The sequence below is a fragment of the Sycon ciliatum genome, chromosome 2 (genome assembly GCF_964019385.1).
Source record: "Sycon ciliatum chromosome 2, ocSycCili1.1, whole genome shotgun sequence".
Classification (NCBI taxonomy): Eukaryota; Metazoa; Porifera; class Calcarea; order Leucosolenida; family Sycettidae; genus Sycon; species Sycon ciliatum.
Genome location: NC_088644.1, coordinates 33,322,507 through 33,336,972, shown reverse-complemented (window position 1 = coordinate 33,336,972; position 14,466 = coordinate 33,322,507). Strand labels below are relative to the sequence as shown.

Here is a 14,466-nt window from a genome sequence, read left to right as displayed (position 1 = left end):
AGCAGTCTCTCTCTCTCTCTCTCTCTCTCTCTCTCTCTCTCTCTCTCTCTCTCTCTCTCTCTCTCTCTCTCTCTATCTATATCTATCTCTCCTCTCTCATCATGCATGCGTCACACTCTCATGGAAATTTTATTTTTTTATTTTTTTATTTTATTTTATAAGATTGCATGCTTCACACTCTCATGTAATATTTCTTTCCTTTCTTCGTCTTTTTGTGAGAGCTTGGACAATCCACTTGTCCAGGCAAGAAGGCAGCAATGCCTGTTCATTCTGGCGAAGTAAAATAGAATATACCAACCAACCAACCAACAATTGAATGCCGTATGAAATTTTTGGGTAGGCTGCTACCAAGAATCGTGGATGCTGTCTACAAAATATACACCATTCATGCCCTAAGTCAACAGCAACTTTTAAAACATTCTGACCTGTGATTGGTTTACACTGGCAGTTGCCATGACGACGCAGTAGGCGGGCATCACGCGAGACACCACAAGCCAAGGAAATCTTTCTTGTTTGCAGATCATGCATTCGGTAAATTCCTAGGTTATAATTATAGTGTCCATTCGTATTGTCCGTAACGCGTTTCCTGATCATACCCACTTGCAAAGGCGTAGGCAGTATATAAGCCACCCCCGATGATAATAATGTTGTATCACTTCGGTGTTACGTATACTAAAATTGGAACGATACAGAGAAGATTAGCATGGCCCCTGCGCAAGGATGACACGCAAATTCGTGAAGCGTTCCATATTTTTTGCCAGTCTAGGCTACAGTGAAGTGTTTGGCACCATGCGGGCGCCGGGCATGGTACTTGAAAGACGTTTTTTCTTCACTATTATAGATTTTGTTGAAGTTTGATGAAACAATTTTGAGATTCGTATATCTGCGACAGTACAAGATGAGGAAGTGAATTTTGAGGTGCCTATGACATCAAGTATAGTAGGCCAACAAAGTGGGGAGGCGTAAAACCCGCAAACGGATTTTTTAAATGAGAAACTGAGAAAAGGGTCTATGAGTATGAATCATTCTGCAAATGTACACCAAATATTATCAACTATCGACTGCCATCCACCCTAGACAACCGTGCATCCCCTACTGGTGCAGCACGGCTTGCACCGGATAGGCGAACTCGGCAAGCGCAAGCTACTACTAGTGTTTGCCTGGAGGTGCCTTCACGGGAAAGCTAGTGCCACGTTGTCTGTACTGTTCGTCCGATCTGTTGGCAGGAGAACCCGCCATCAGAGGTCCAGTTGTCTGCTCAGTCAGCCATCCTCCACTCGCTCTGGCGCTTCTCGGCCGTCCGTCGCAGGATCTGCACACTGGAACCTGCTGCCGGATGACGTTCGGACAATAGCAAGACAGGAAAAGTTTAGCAAAAGTTGCCTACCATATTGTTGCTGAGACTAGCCCTCCCCCTAGCTCTCCTCGACCACCCTGTCACCCCTCATACCCGCTTGACTCCTGTGTCAGATACTTCTTCTTTCGTAATTTTCTAATTCCAGTCCTCTCTTTTCTAAATGCGTCTTATCCATTCGCCTTTATATCATTGGGCCTAGTTCCCGTTTATTGTGCGAATTAAAATACACCAACCAACCAACCAAGGCAACTGCTCAGCGGAAGCACGTAGCAAACAACTAGGGATGACATCACTGCATATAGCTTCGCAGGAATTATTTATCAGTTCTAGGAGCCTCCAAGGAGCTTGACGTCATCTTAGGTGGTTGACTGCAAGGTCAGCATAGAGTCTTGCGCCTGTGCACCAACACGAATGTGAAGCTGTGGCTGACGGGTCACTTACAATGCTGTGGTAGGCGTTGGAGACTTCTGTGATGTCGCACGTAACGTCAGCTATTGCCAATCAACAAAGCTCGGTTGGACTTTGGTTCAGCGGTGGTACACATACGTCAGGTACACACGAATTACGTGCGACTTAACCTCCCTAGTGGTCCTTAGCCTTGACTGAAGGGAGCCATAGGGCCGGCAAGAAACACATCACGCTAGCTGTCTTTGAAGGTACGGCTCGGGACAAGTAGAAAAGAAAATCCTGTCAGCTTTTCCATTCTTTTGGTTGGTATAGTCAAGTATCTAATTCTTACTGGTCTCGTCATCGTCCAGAGCAATTAGCTGTTGCGCTGATTCGAATTGTACTTCAACTGCTTTGTCAAGACTTAGTACCATTCGAGAAAACCATGTCATGACCTGGTGTAGCTGAATTAACCCTTTATGGGTCTCACATAAGCGTAAGGGTCGTATGTGACCCTTACAGTAAAATCGCATTTTCTGTGAGTTTTGTTGCTAGGAGACAACTAAAATGGTGCTCCACTCGTAGCTGAGGTCCCAGGCTTTCCAGCGGTGTAAAAAACAACCATACTTACCATACAAATTTTTGCAGTATCGATCGACTGAAGTCTGGTGAAATTGGAAAAGACGACCATCCGCCATGCGCGCATTTCGAGAATGGGAGTGCATCTCTTGAAGCCGTGTCAGAAAAGCTTTCTGAGGACACTGACGGCACCAGTCTAGGCTGGATGTCCCTGGAGGATTTCCAGTGTAATGTCGTGAGAAAGATAGCTCCGTTGAGTCCTCCTAGCTCAAATAAATCGTCCCCGAATGAAGAAATCAAATTTACCTACCAGCGAGGAAGCACAGCAACAGCAACTCTTACAAGGACTTGTCAGGTGCGATCAGCTGATTCGCCTGGCCGTGAGAATCACGGCACGCGTGACATCGCGCCTGAGTACTCATCTGAGCGAGAGTGAATCTGACGCGAGCGGCGCTGAGGTGAACGAACCAAAATTGTGATATTGTGGAACTGTTGCTGCTGGTGCATCGCCGATGGCGAGGTATTGGAGCTCAAGGACGGAATTAGGAGCATATATTCTTCACCAAGACGTAGCGCTTACCTGATTGTTTATCATAGGACTTCAGCTCCATCACGAACTTGGTATGCACTTCGTGCTGTGATTTTTGTGCTTTTTTGTTCACAATTGTATTTTCTCTCAACTTGAAGGGCTACCACGGGTCATACCCTTGCCTGGACATAGTCATATTTGTGTTTTCTGGACGCGTCCAGGCATACAGATTTTGAAAATATATAGTTTACCCATACCTACAACTCACGGAACTTGAGTTATGGCTCGTTGTTTGTACGCGTGTTTGCGTGACCACCCCTCACATACATTGAGTAAGACCCACAAAGGGTTAAGCTCGGCAAAGCCACGCAAAGATGTAGCATAAATACCAAGGCGCGACAAAACTCTTTCACTTCGCTTTGCATTTGAGTTAGTGGTGTGAGAGAGAATTTTTCTCTTGGCTTGTTCAGTATTCCATCACGCTGCAGCAGCTGGCAGCGGAAGATCCGCGCAGTGGAGAAGTCCTTCTTCGAGGAGTATTTCACAAAGTTGAGCAAGAACTTTGTAGACCCGGATAAGTTGGCACGAGCGAAGTCTATATGCCACTTCGGCACAACTATTACTATCGCAACTACTGATGATGTGGAGGAAATGGAGGTTCCAGGCTACTGCATTTATGCTACAGAAAGAAGACGTGTCATCAAGGTGGAAACAGGAAGAGCTGGAACTACAAGCGTGCTGAAACTACGCAAGATTTATCCTGGTATTGAAGAGAGGTACAAAAGGAAGTTCTTGTACAAAGAACTGTTAATAACCCAGTATGTACAGAGATGCGAGGAAGAAATTCGACAGAACAAACGAGATCGGTTCATTGCAACCTGAAAGCCTTATTGGTATATGTTCAATAGCTACCATGGTTTTGAACTTGAATATTTTCCAGAAGGCTCACTGGCGCAGATGCCCAGCAGGCGTGACGATTCTGCCTGGTAAATCTGACATCACGAGGTCCAAGGTGTTGCGACCACGAGTTGGCTCATGGACGAGCTGCTCAAAACCATACATGTGGCACATCATCATCATCATCATCATCATCATCATCGTCACAAGCCCATAGCCCTAAGGCCGTCGGGGCGTCACAGAGCAAGCATGAACAAGCGAGCGCGTGCAGCAGCTAGCAAGGACTACAGTCTACACGTCAGGTGCAGTCCATGAAATAATATGATTAACATCCTACTCCCCATGCTAGAGTATAGAGTAGACACACACGTGGGCAGGACGCGACACACCAAAAGACACGAGAGTGAGTTTGGAAGACTGGGAATGTCGGGCAGAGTAGCTGGCCTCAATTGAGTGCGCGGTAACGAATCGTGTGGTCGGTCTTCCGAGGGCAGGAGCTATATATGACCAAGTGGGTCGGCCTGCGCTGAGCAGAAGCGGTTTGTGACCCATGCGAGTTGGTGGGTCGGCCTGCGTTGAGCAGGAGCGGTTTATGACCCATGCGAGTTTAATAGTAGTGCGCGACAGGCCAGTTGCGGAGGAGTGCCCATGCCGACATTCCCATTAGGGCCAGAGGAGATAGCGGGTGATAACAGCCAATATAGATGGTAAGTATGTATTGCACAAGAGCGTTGTTCTAGAGGCATAAAGTCAGACTGATATTGTGGATTAGGATCGACAGAGAACGCTATCTGCATCCTAAGTGAATGTCTTTGCACTTACTCAGTGATCGGCTGGACCATGGTGTCAGGCCGCTCCGCAGCTGTAGGAGGAATGGTCCTGAAAGCATCCATCTTGTTCCGGGACAGCGCATCAGCGATGGTATTGGAAATTCTTGGCAGGTGCGATGCTCGGATCAGGAAATTGTGCTTCACACAGATTGAGTACAGGGTGCGGATGAGTGCCATGACTGCAGGAGACCGGCTCGTGCCCGTCTTCAGGCACTCCACGACAGCTTGGTTGTCGCACTGAAACTCCACGCGCAGCCACTCGATCCCTCATGTGGCGCAGGCCACGTCAATGGCGAAGAGCTCCTTGTAGGTAATGCTTAGTTCCAGTTGCTGCGGGGACCAGTCACCTCTGAACCAGTGACCATTGAAGAAGGCTCCAAATCCAATGGTGCCACTTGCGTCGGTTTGCGACTGGAGGTCAGCGCTGGGCATCCACTTCTCTAGCAGGAAAAATGACTTTCCGTTCCATGTTGACAGTCTGGTGCCACAAGCTCAGGTTGCCCTTGGCTGACAGATGCAGCATTCGGTGAGATGACATCTCAGATGTGGCCTTGTCGAGGTCATACAGGGGGCGGAAGAATGTACGGGGGGGGGGGGGGGGGCGGAATTGCTCTGGAAGCGAACGAGAGGGGGCCCAGGAGTGAGACGAGTTCGCGTTTGAGAACGCAACCAGATATAGCAGCAGAATGGCCTATCGTGAAACCGTCACACAACCCATGCAACACAAAGTGAGAGAAGGAGTGATCAGAATGACGGTTAAGGAGCCCGGCTAATCGGCTAACATTGATGGGGTATCCACAGAATGTTTACGGAGCAGACGCTGAGGTGGCGGACTGTCCCCTGCCACATTTGACTTCTGGGTGCTTCCCGCGGCATTGAAGGCACACGTGGGCACGATAGCAGAATGAGTTGTTGCACTGGTCCCTGTTGAAGTTGCGGCAGATAAGCTTCCCAAGATGGGTTGGCGCGCTGGACTGCGGCGGACCTCCACTCCCAGCGCCGTCGGATGGAGGCCCTGGTCTAAAGGGACATCGGGCCTGGGCCACTGGGTGCACCAGAGAACAGCGCGAACATGGCGGGCGACCACGGCTGGTGAATGACGACTGCCACAAATTAGAGTCGATGATAGCCCAGTCGTACGACAGTGGTTGGGAGGCTATGGCGTGCCGGAAACGCCTGTCAGAACTTAGCCATACGTCCACATGATACGAGTTATTTGCATCCAGAATAGTGGCCTGATACGCCAGCAAATCATTTGCCCTATCTGGAGCCGCCGCCACAATTACTCTCGTGTAGACAGTAAACGCCTCGAGCCATGACGCTACATCGTGGACATGGCGGCGCTGGGCCTGAGTTGGCTTCTGTACAAGTTGGACAGAGCGGTTAGCCCCCACAGCTAGCTGGACCACATCGGGCTCCACACCCAGCTCGTCCGGGAGGAGGTCGTCGAAATCAATAAACTCGCCGCGTTCAATTCGCCCGCGGAGTTTATCAGGTAGTACAGAGAGCGACGGACGAGCAGCCGGCGGATGGCCCACTGCATGAACGGAGCTGGAGTTGACAGGCGGCACGACGGCTGCAGCAGATTCCAACTGCTCTACTCGCTCCATCAGGGGCTGGAGGACCTGGCCGACGACCTGAGAAACAGCCGAAGCAAGTACATCACGGGCCACACTCAAAGGCGGCGGCAGAAGAAACTGACGGCGCAACGTCGGAGACAACAGAGGCCGCGGAGGAAGATAATGGAGTCCCGGTTGGTTGACGACGAACAGGAGTTGGCCTGGTTGGTTGGTTTTTTTATTTTATTTCACTTCGCACATTCAAACGGGATGACGACCCAATAAAATGACGGCGAAGGCTTAGCCTAGAAGTGGCTATGGAAGAACATAGTAAAAGCTATGGAAGCACATAGTAAGAGAATAGGATACTAATAACTGCGAGTAAACGGCCTCGCACGCGCATTACTGCCTGCAGCCGAAGTTTGAGTTGCCGCCCCGGGATCAGGGGCCTGGCACATTCAAGGCGGCGGCAGAAGAAACTGACGGCGCAACGTCGGAGACAACAGAATCCGAGTGGGGAGGTATTGGAGTTCTGGGCGGTTGAAGACGAACAGGATTGTAATACTCAAATAATCTCTGGCCGCTGAAGACACGTAGTGTGACGGGACTGAGCTGAGAGAGAACAAGGAAAGCGAACACTAAAGACGGCAGCCAATCGGTAGAACTAGGACTAACACTCTGAAGCGGGACGGGGGCAAACTCAAATCAAAAATCAGAATTTTTGAGTTCAGAATTTGAAAGCTGACTGCACTCTGCAGGCAAAGAAACTGGAAAGACAGCAAGCTCTGTTGTGCGCACAGGAAATCTGCGCATGCGCAGAGCGTGGGCATGTAGTCTATGATACACAGCAGTATGTAGAGAGAGCAAGATTGTGCACACACGTAATCCACTAAGGAGGGTTATGCAACACGGCAACAGCGAAGCAATGGTACGTGACTGTTAACAACGGTTAACTCCTACGTTAACCGAACATTCAAGCCATAACATTCTGGGCCTGCCTAGGCCACGACCTCATGCCATGTGGCACATGTCCTCTGCATATTCGCCTGCACGTGTCGTTCGACTGCTGTGGAGCCAGTCTTGGCTGTGCCATGGCCTCGCGTACAGGGGCCTTGGCCAGAAATAATAATTCTCAGTTGTGACTAGGGTGAGGTCCTTAGCGTCCACAGTTAGGTGGGCAGCCACTCCTCCTGCCTCCGTGCCGACCGTGGTGTGGAGGCTGCAAGTGCGCACCGTTGCCGTAAGTGTGCACCGTTGCTGCAACTGCACGCTGCCGGGTGGAGCATTTCAAAGATGTAGCATAAATACCGAGGCGCGACCAAACTCTTTCTCTTCGCTTTGCATTTGAGTTAGTGGTGAGAGACAGAGTTTTTCTCTTCGCTTGTTGAGTATTCCGTCACGCTGCAGCAGCCTTTGCGAACTCTCCCGAGCGTGATTTGAAGATAGGTTTTGAAACGTGACGTGCTGCTGTTCCCTTCTGCTCCCGTTGGAGGGAAAGTATTTCTGAGGAGTTAATAACGACCAGGCAATGTCAGCAGGAATACAAGCAGTAGAAGTAATGGCAACGGAAGATCCGCGCACAGTGGAGGAGTCCTTCTTCGAGGAATATTTCACAAAGTTTAGCAAGAACTTTGTAGACGCGGATAAGTTGGCACGAGCGAAGTCTATATGCCACTTCGGCACAACTATTACTATCGCAACTACTGATGATGTGGAGGAAATGGAGGTTCCAGGCTACTGCATTTATGCTACAGAAAGAAGACGTGTCATCAAGGTGGAAACAGGAAGAGCTGGAACTACAAGCGTTCTGAAACTACGCAAGATTTATCCTGGTGTTGAAGAGAGGTACAGAAGGAAATTGTTGTATAAAGAACTGCGGATTACCCAGTATGTACAGAGATGCGAGGAAGAAATTCGACAGAACAAACTAGATCGGTTCATTGCAACCTGCAAGCCTTATTGGTATATGTTCAATAGCTACCATGGTTTTGAACTTGAATATTTTCCAGAAGGCTCACTAGCGCAGATGCCCAGCACTCTGCTGCATGATAATGAGCGACTCGGTTTACTGCGGGATGCTGCTCAAGGTCTTCAATTCCTCAACTCTCTGGGTATTATGCATTCTGACGTAAAGCCTTCAAACTTCTGCGTTAGCATGCGAGCCGACGGCACGAGGATCGCGAAGTTGATCGACCTAGGCTCTGCTAAATTTGCAGGCGAGTTCATCAATAGGTGCCATATGGATGATACGCCTGCATATAGACCGCCTGAACTCTTCCCACGCCTGGACCTAGCCCACACAGGACACGATTGGGTGATGGTAAATCCATCAGCAGACTCCTGGAGGTTTGGACTGTGCATTCTAGAAGTAATGACTCGGCGAAGCTTCCACTCATTATGGAGTGAAGCTGTACCGCGTGACGAATTGTACAAGGATTTCATATTGGTGAATGGCCTTATGAAGAGCCGTTCATATATTGAGCCTCTCAAATTCATAGGCTTGTCTACTTCTAGCCTGCCCCATTGTGCGAACAAGCTGATTTTTTATTTGATACGACACAAAGCAGCTGAACGTGTGAACATGGACCAAGTGGTCAATGAGATCAATGAACACCTTGGCTTTGCTCAAAATGTGATTGCAAGCTCCATCGCTGAACATTAAAGTGATTTTATGGTAGAATCATGTTCTCAAACTTTTCTCTTCATCGTGGTCTTTCTCTTTTCGTTGTAGTTTCCCACCCGCCCTCCCCTTTATTCTCCTTTCTTTATAGGTCCTGCAGGCTACGTTTTGTTCATTTATCTTATGGGGTTATTCTAACCGGTTTTTCCTCAGGGTTGTGCCTCCGCCGGGGTCCTGAGGTTTTTTCCGCCAGCTTCGGGCTGGTTAATTATCCGGCGGCCCCATTCACCACAGCGGTTCACTTTTTGCATCATGTTGGTCTGGTACATACGTGTACATGTATACATGTATATGTGTGAGGTGGCATGCCCTTCTTCTTGCTCATGTATACACAATGCTAAGCTCTTCTTCCATCTTCCACCGTGAGTGAACAAAGACCACACTACTACTGTGATCTGTATCTTTCTGTGGTGTGTGGGTGTGTCTGTGGTGTACGCAGAGGCCAGCTAGCTGGCAAAAACATTGTGTGTTGTTGCTAATGCTGTCTATGTCTCAGTGTGTGCCAGGATATGTGTAGCGAGGAATGTCGTGACACTTATCAGTTGAAAGTCGTCACTAAATTAGGAAACCAAAACAATCAATGTTATAACCAAAATGTTTAGGGAGTTTTTACATTCACAGTGACGATAAATCTTAACCGTCCACCTCTCCACGCTGCGCTCTTGGAAACACGCGAATGTGTGCAGAATTTTGCTCCAAGTCCAAAAAAAGTCCAAAAAAATCACGTGTTTTAGCCACGTACTGGGCTGCACGGCGGCGGGCGAAGCCCACCGCCGTGTAGCAGGACTTTTGCCAGCACCCTCGTGACGTTGCAGATATGTGGCTTGATGATTGTAGTTGACGTTGATTTAGTGACTTTGGCAAGTTTGAGTCGTGTCAAGAAGTCAGGTAGGAGTCAGTACTAGGCAGTAGTGGAACGTGAGTGGTAGTCTTTGCCGAGTTTTGAGGGTATCCTGGATTTGGTTTGCAGCGCTGTGTCCCATACCAGCACTGGATGTTGTATCAAAGGTACGATCTCGTAGCACGCCCTAAACCTTCAAAAATTCAAAAATTGACTTCGGTCTGTGGGAGTCTGTGAGAGAACGCCCACTTGTGCTGTAGTGACAGATTCCAGGGCCACGTTGAGGGGCCCTATCCCACCACTGTGTGACCCATGGCTGTTTCTGGATCTTTTTTTAGGTTTGGGTCCCGCGCACGGACAGAATGGGCAGGAAAATGTGAAAAAAACTTGTGAATGCATTTTGTTGGCTCCTGGGTGGCTCACACACCGTGGTAGGCCTCGACCAAATATGCTTGCGCATATTTCAGCATATTTTGTGAGACAGTTCATTATGGCATATTGAGCGACAAAGGGAATATTGGAATGAAGCCAGCATATAATTCAAATATTCTGAAGAAAATGAGGACAAAACATTCATATTATGAACAAAATGCGTTCAGAAATGCCTTTTATGGATGAATTTGGAATGGTTGAGGCGTTTGCTACATTTCCCCATGGATGAACACTATCGCTACTGTTGCTGGGGACACATTCCATCCATACAATTCCGCATGTGGTTTGATTTACACCAGAAGCATGATAGCCGTGAAGCCATTGACTATTCCAAGGTTGTAATTTTACTGAAATGATCTACACTTCCTGCTTATGTCGAGCATATTTTGGAATATTTTGGCATATCTTTTTGCATATCTTGCTAAATCTTTGGCATATTATGGACGTTTTCCCTGATATGCGACGAGCATAATATGCTCTTTTTTTAGCATATTTGGTCGAGGCCTACACCGTCGCACCATGCCGGAATTTTTTCCGGCCTCAAAAGCCTGCCAGTGAGGCGCAAGAACTTGTAAATCATGTCCAGAGGGCCAGGTTAGTGGCAGGAGTGTTTGGTGGAAATTCACTCAAATCCATGGAGAGACACCAAAGTTACGGTCAATTGAATGCCATATGAAATTTTTGGGTAGGCTGCTACCAAGAATCGTGGATGCTGTCTACCAAATATACACCATTCATGCCCTAAGTCAACAGCAACTTTTAAAACATTCTGACCTGTGATTGGTTTACACTGGCAGTTGCCATGACAACGCAGTAGGCGGGTACCACGCGAGTCACCACAAGCCAAGGAAATCTTTCTTGTTTGCAGATCATGCATTCGCTAAACTCCTAGGTTATAATAATTATAGTGTCCATTCGTATTGTCCGTAACGCGTTTCCTGATCATACCCACTTGCAAAGGCGTAGGCAGTATATAAGCCACCCCCGATGATAATAATGTTGTATCACTTCGGTGTTACATATTCTAAAATTGGAACGATACAGAGAAGATTAGCATGGCCCCTGCGCAAGGATGACACGCAAATTCGTGAAGCGTTCCATATTTTTTGCCAGTCCAGGCTACAGTGAAATGTTTGGCACCATGCGGGCGCCGGGCATGGTACTTGAAAGATGTTTTTCTTCACTATATCGGTTTTGTTCAAGTTTGATGAAACAATTTTGAGATTCGTATATCTGCGACAGTACAAGATGAGGATGTGAATTTTGAGGTGCCTATGACATCAAGTATAGTAGGCCTACAAAGTGGGGAGGCGTAAAACCCGCAAACGGATTTTTGTAATGAGAAACTGAGAAAAGGGTCTATGAATCATTCTGCAAATGTACACCAAATGTTATCAACTATCGACGGCCATCCACCCTAGACAACCGTGTATCCCCTACTGGTGCAGCACGGCTTGCACTGGATAGGTGAACTCGGCAAGCGCAAGCTACTACTAGTGTTTGCCTGGAGGTGCCTTCACAGGAAAGCTAGTGCCACGTGTCTGTACTGTTCGTCAGATCTGCTGGCAGGAGAACCCGTCATCAGAGGTCCAGTGGTCTGCTCAGTCAGCCATCCTCCACTCGCTCTGGCGCTTCTCGGCCGTCCGTCGCAGGATCTGCACACTGGAACCTGCTGCTGGATGACGTTCGGACCTTAGCAAGACAGGAAAGGTTTAGCATAAGTTGCCTACCATATTGTTGCTCAGACTAGTCCTCCCTCTAGCTCTTCTCGACCACCCTGTCACCCCTGATACCCGCTTGACGCCTGTGTCAGTTACTTCTTCTTTCGTAATTTTCTAATTCCTGTCCTCTCTTTTCTAAATGCGTCTTATCCATTCGCCTTTATATCATTGGGCCTAGTTCCCGTTTATTGTGCGAATTAAAATAAACCAACCAACCAACCAAGGCAACTGCTCAGCGCAAGCCCGTAGCAAACACCCAGGGATGACATCACTGCATATGGCTTTTTGATTGATTGATTTTATTTTACTTCGCAAGTTCAAACGGGTTCCTGGCCCAGTTATAATGAAAGCGAAAGATAGAATTTGCCAAAATCCTAATGAGCAACAGCATAGGCAATATTTTCATAGAATTGGAGTACTATGCGAGCGAGAATACTGAGAAGAAAGGAACATGTCAAAACCTGACGAAACACAACCTATTTCAGGCATACATAAGGAAGGCAGGCTAGCTTAAAATCTTGCAATCTGGATACGGTGCGCACCTCTCTAGGCAAACTGTTCCACAGCAATGCCCCTGCGGTGGCGAATCTCGTTTGGCCACACCGACTGCGAGCTGGCTGGCTGAGCAGACCATTGGCATGCTGATGGCGCGTACTTCTGCCGCAGCATGCTGCTGGTTTGAGAAGCTGGGCTAGAGCAAGGCTAGTGGAGTCATTTAGACAACGCCAGATGAAGATCAGGAGCTTTTGTTTGAAAAGTTCAGTGACGCGGTAAATCGAGTTGGCAGCCAGGAGGGGCTGCATCGCGGAACATGGTGGGCTGCCATCAATGCATCGGATCGCCCGGTTTTGCATGGCTTGCAGACGCTGACGTTGGGTCACGCGGAGGGCTGCAGAGAAGCTGCAGGCACCATAATTATATCATATCCGGCATGACAATAGCCTTTACATATACCTTGCGCGAGCTGCGGGAGAGGCATCGACGGGCTCGCCACAAGGCGCCTATCTTCCTCGCAACTTTGGTCACTATGGCGCTGACGTGTACATCCAGTGTCTGCTCTAGGATTGTAGGACAGCCGGGTACACGTGTACCTGGCGCAACCATTTCAACCGGGTCGGAGCCGGGCACACATGTACCTGGCGCTGTCTCACCAGCCGAGTCACATGCTTTAACTGGTTGGTTGGTTTATTTTAATTCGGACAATAAACGGGAACTAGGCCCAATGATATAAAGGCGAATGGATAAGCCGCATTTAGAAAAGATAGGACAGGAATTAGAAAAATTAATTACGAAAGAAGAAGAAGTATCTGAGTCGGATAATCTGACACATACAAGCCATGTAGTCAGTCCTTTCAAAGTTCCGGAAAGTGTAAAGTACCAACCGGGTCACAGGTGACCCGGTACTATATTTTCAACCGGGTCCAAGCGCCGCCCAACCGGGTGGATTACCCGGCTCACCCGGCGCTGGAGCAGACACTGACCAACTCAGGCGGTTGTCAAGAAAGACACCAAGATACCGCGCAGATTTCACTATCGGTAGAGAGGTATCGCAGCACACGATAGAGACCTCAGGCCCGGCATGTTGCGGTGAGATAGTCATTACCTGGCTTTTGGAGGCATTTAAAATTAGGCCGCGTGACTCTTTGCAGGGATTTATCCGTTCTAGGAGCCTCAAACTCAAAGGAACTTGACGTCATCTGAGGTGGTTGACTGCAAGGTCAGCATAGACTCAGATAGAGTCTTGGGGCTGTGCACCAACACGAATGTGAAGCTGTGCTGGACGGGTCACGTACAATGCTGTGGTAGGCGTTGGAGACTTCTGTGATGTCGCACGTAACGTCGGCTATTGCCAATCAACAAAGCTCGGTTGGACTTCAGTTCAGCGGTGGTACACTCACGTCAAGTACACACGGATTACGTGCGACTTAACATCCCTAGTGGTCCTTAGCCTTGCCTGTAGGGAGCCATAGGGCCGGCAAGAAACACATCACGCTAGCTGTCTTTGAAGGTACGGCTCGGGTCAAGTAGAAAAGAAAATCCTGTCAGCTTTTCCATTCTTTTGGTTGGTATAGTCAAGTATCTTACTGGTCTCGTCATCGTCCAGAGCAATTAGCTGTTGCGCTGATTCGAATTGTACTTCAACTGCTTTGTCAAGACTTAGTACCATTCGAGAAAACCAACATGTCATGACCTGTTGTAGCTGAATTAAGCGCGGCAAAGCCACGCAAAGATGTAGCATAAATACCGAGGTGCGACAAAACTCTTTCACTTCGCTTTGCATTTGAGTTAGTGGTGAGAGACAGAGTTTTTCTCTTCGCTTGTTGAGTATTCCGTCACGCTGCAGCAGCCTTTGCGAACTCTCCCGAGCGTGATTTGAAGATAGGTTTAGAAACGTGACGTGCTGCTGTTCCCTTCTGCTCCCGTTGGAGGGAAAGTATTTCTGAGGAGTTAATAACGACCAGGCAATGTCGGCAGGAATACAAGCAGTAGAAGTAATGGCAACGGAAGATCCGCGCACAGTGGAGGAGTCCTTCTTCAAGGACTATTTCACAAAGTTTAGCAAGAACTTTGTAGACCCGGATAAGTTGGCACGAGCGAAGTCTATATGCCACTTCGGCACAACTATTACTATCGCAACTACTGATGATGTGGAG

General features: G+C 48.4%; 2 non-coding genes across 2 annotated transcripts; both read left to right on the top strand.

Annotated features, from left to right (window-relative positions):
- Positions 1-649: 649 nt before the first annotated feature.
- LOC135811026 (U6 spliceosomal RNA) lies at positions 650-755 on the top strand. Its single transcript, XR_010552499.1, has one exon. It is a non-coding gene; the product is annotated as a U6 spliceosomal RNA (small nuclear RNA).
- Positions 756-11,092: 10,337 nt separating this feature from the next.
- LOC135811021 (U6 spliceosomal RNA) lies at positions 11,093-11,198 on the top strand. Its single transcript, XR_010552495.1, has one exon. It is a non-coding gene; the product is annotated as a U6 spliceosomal RNA (small nuclear RNA).
- The last annotated feature ends 3,268 nt before the right edge of the window (positions 11,199-14,466 follow it).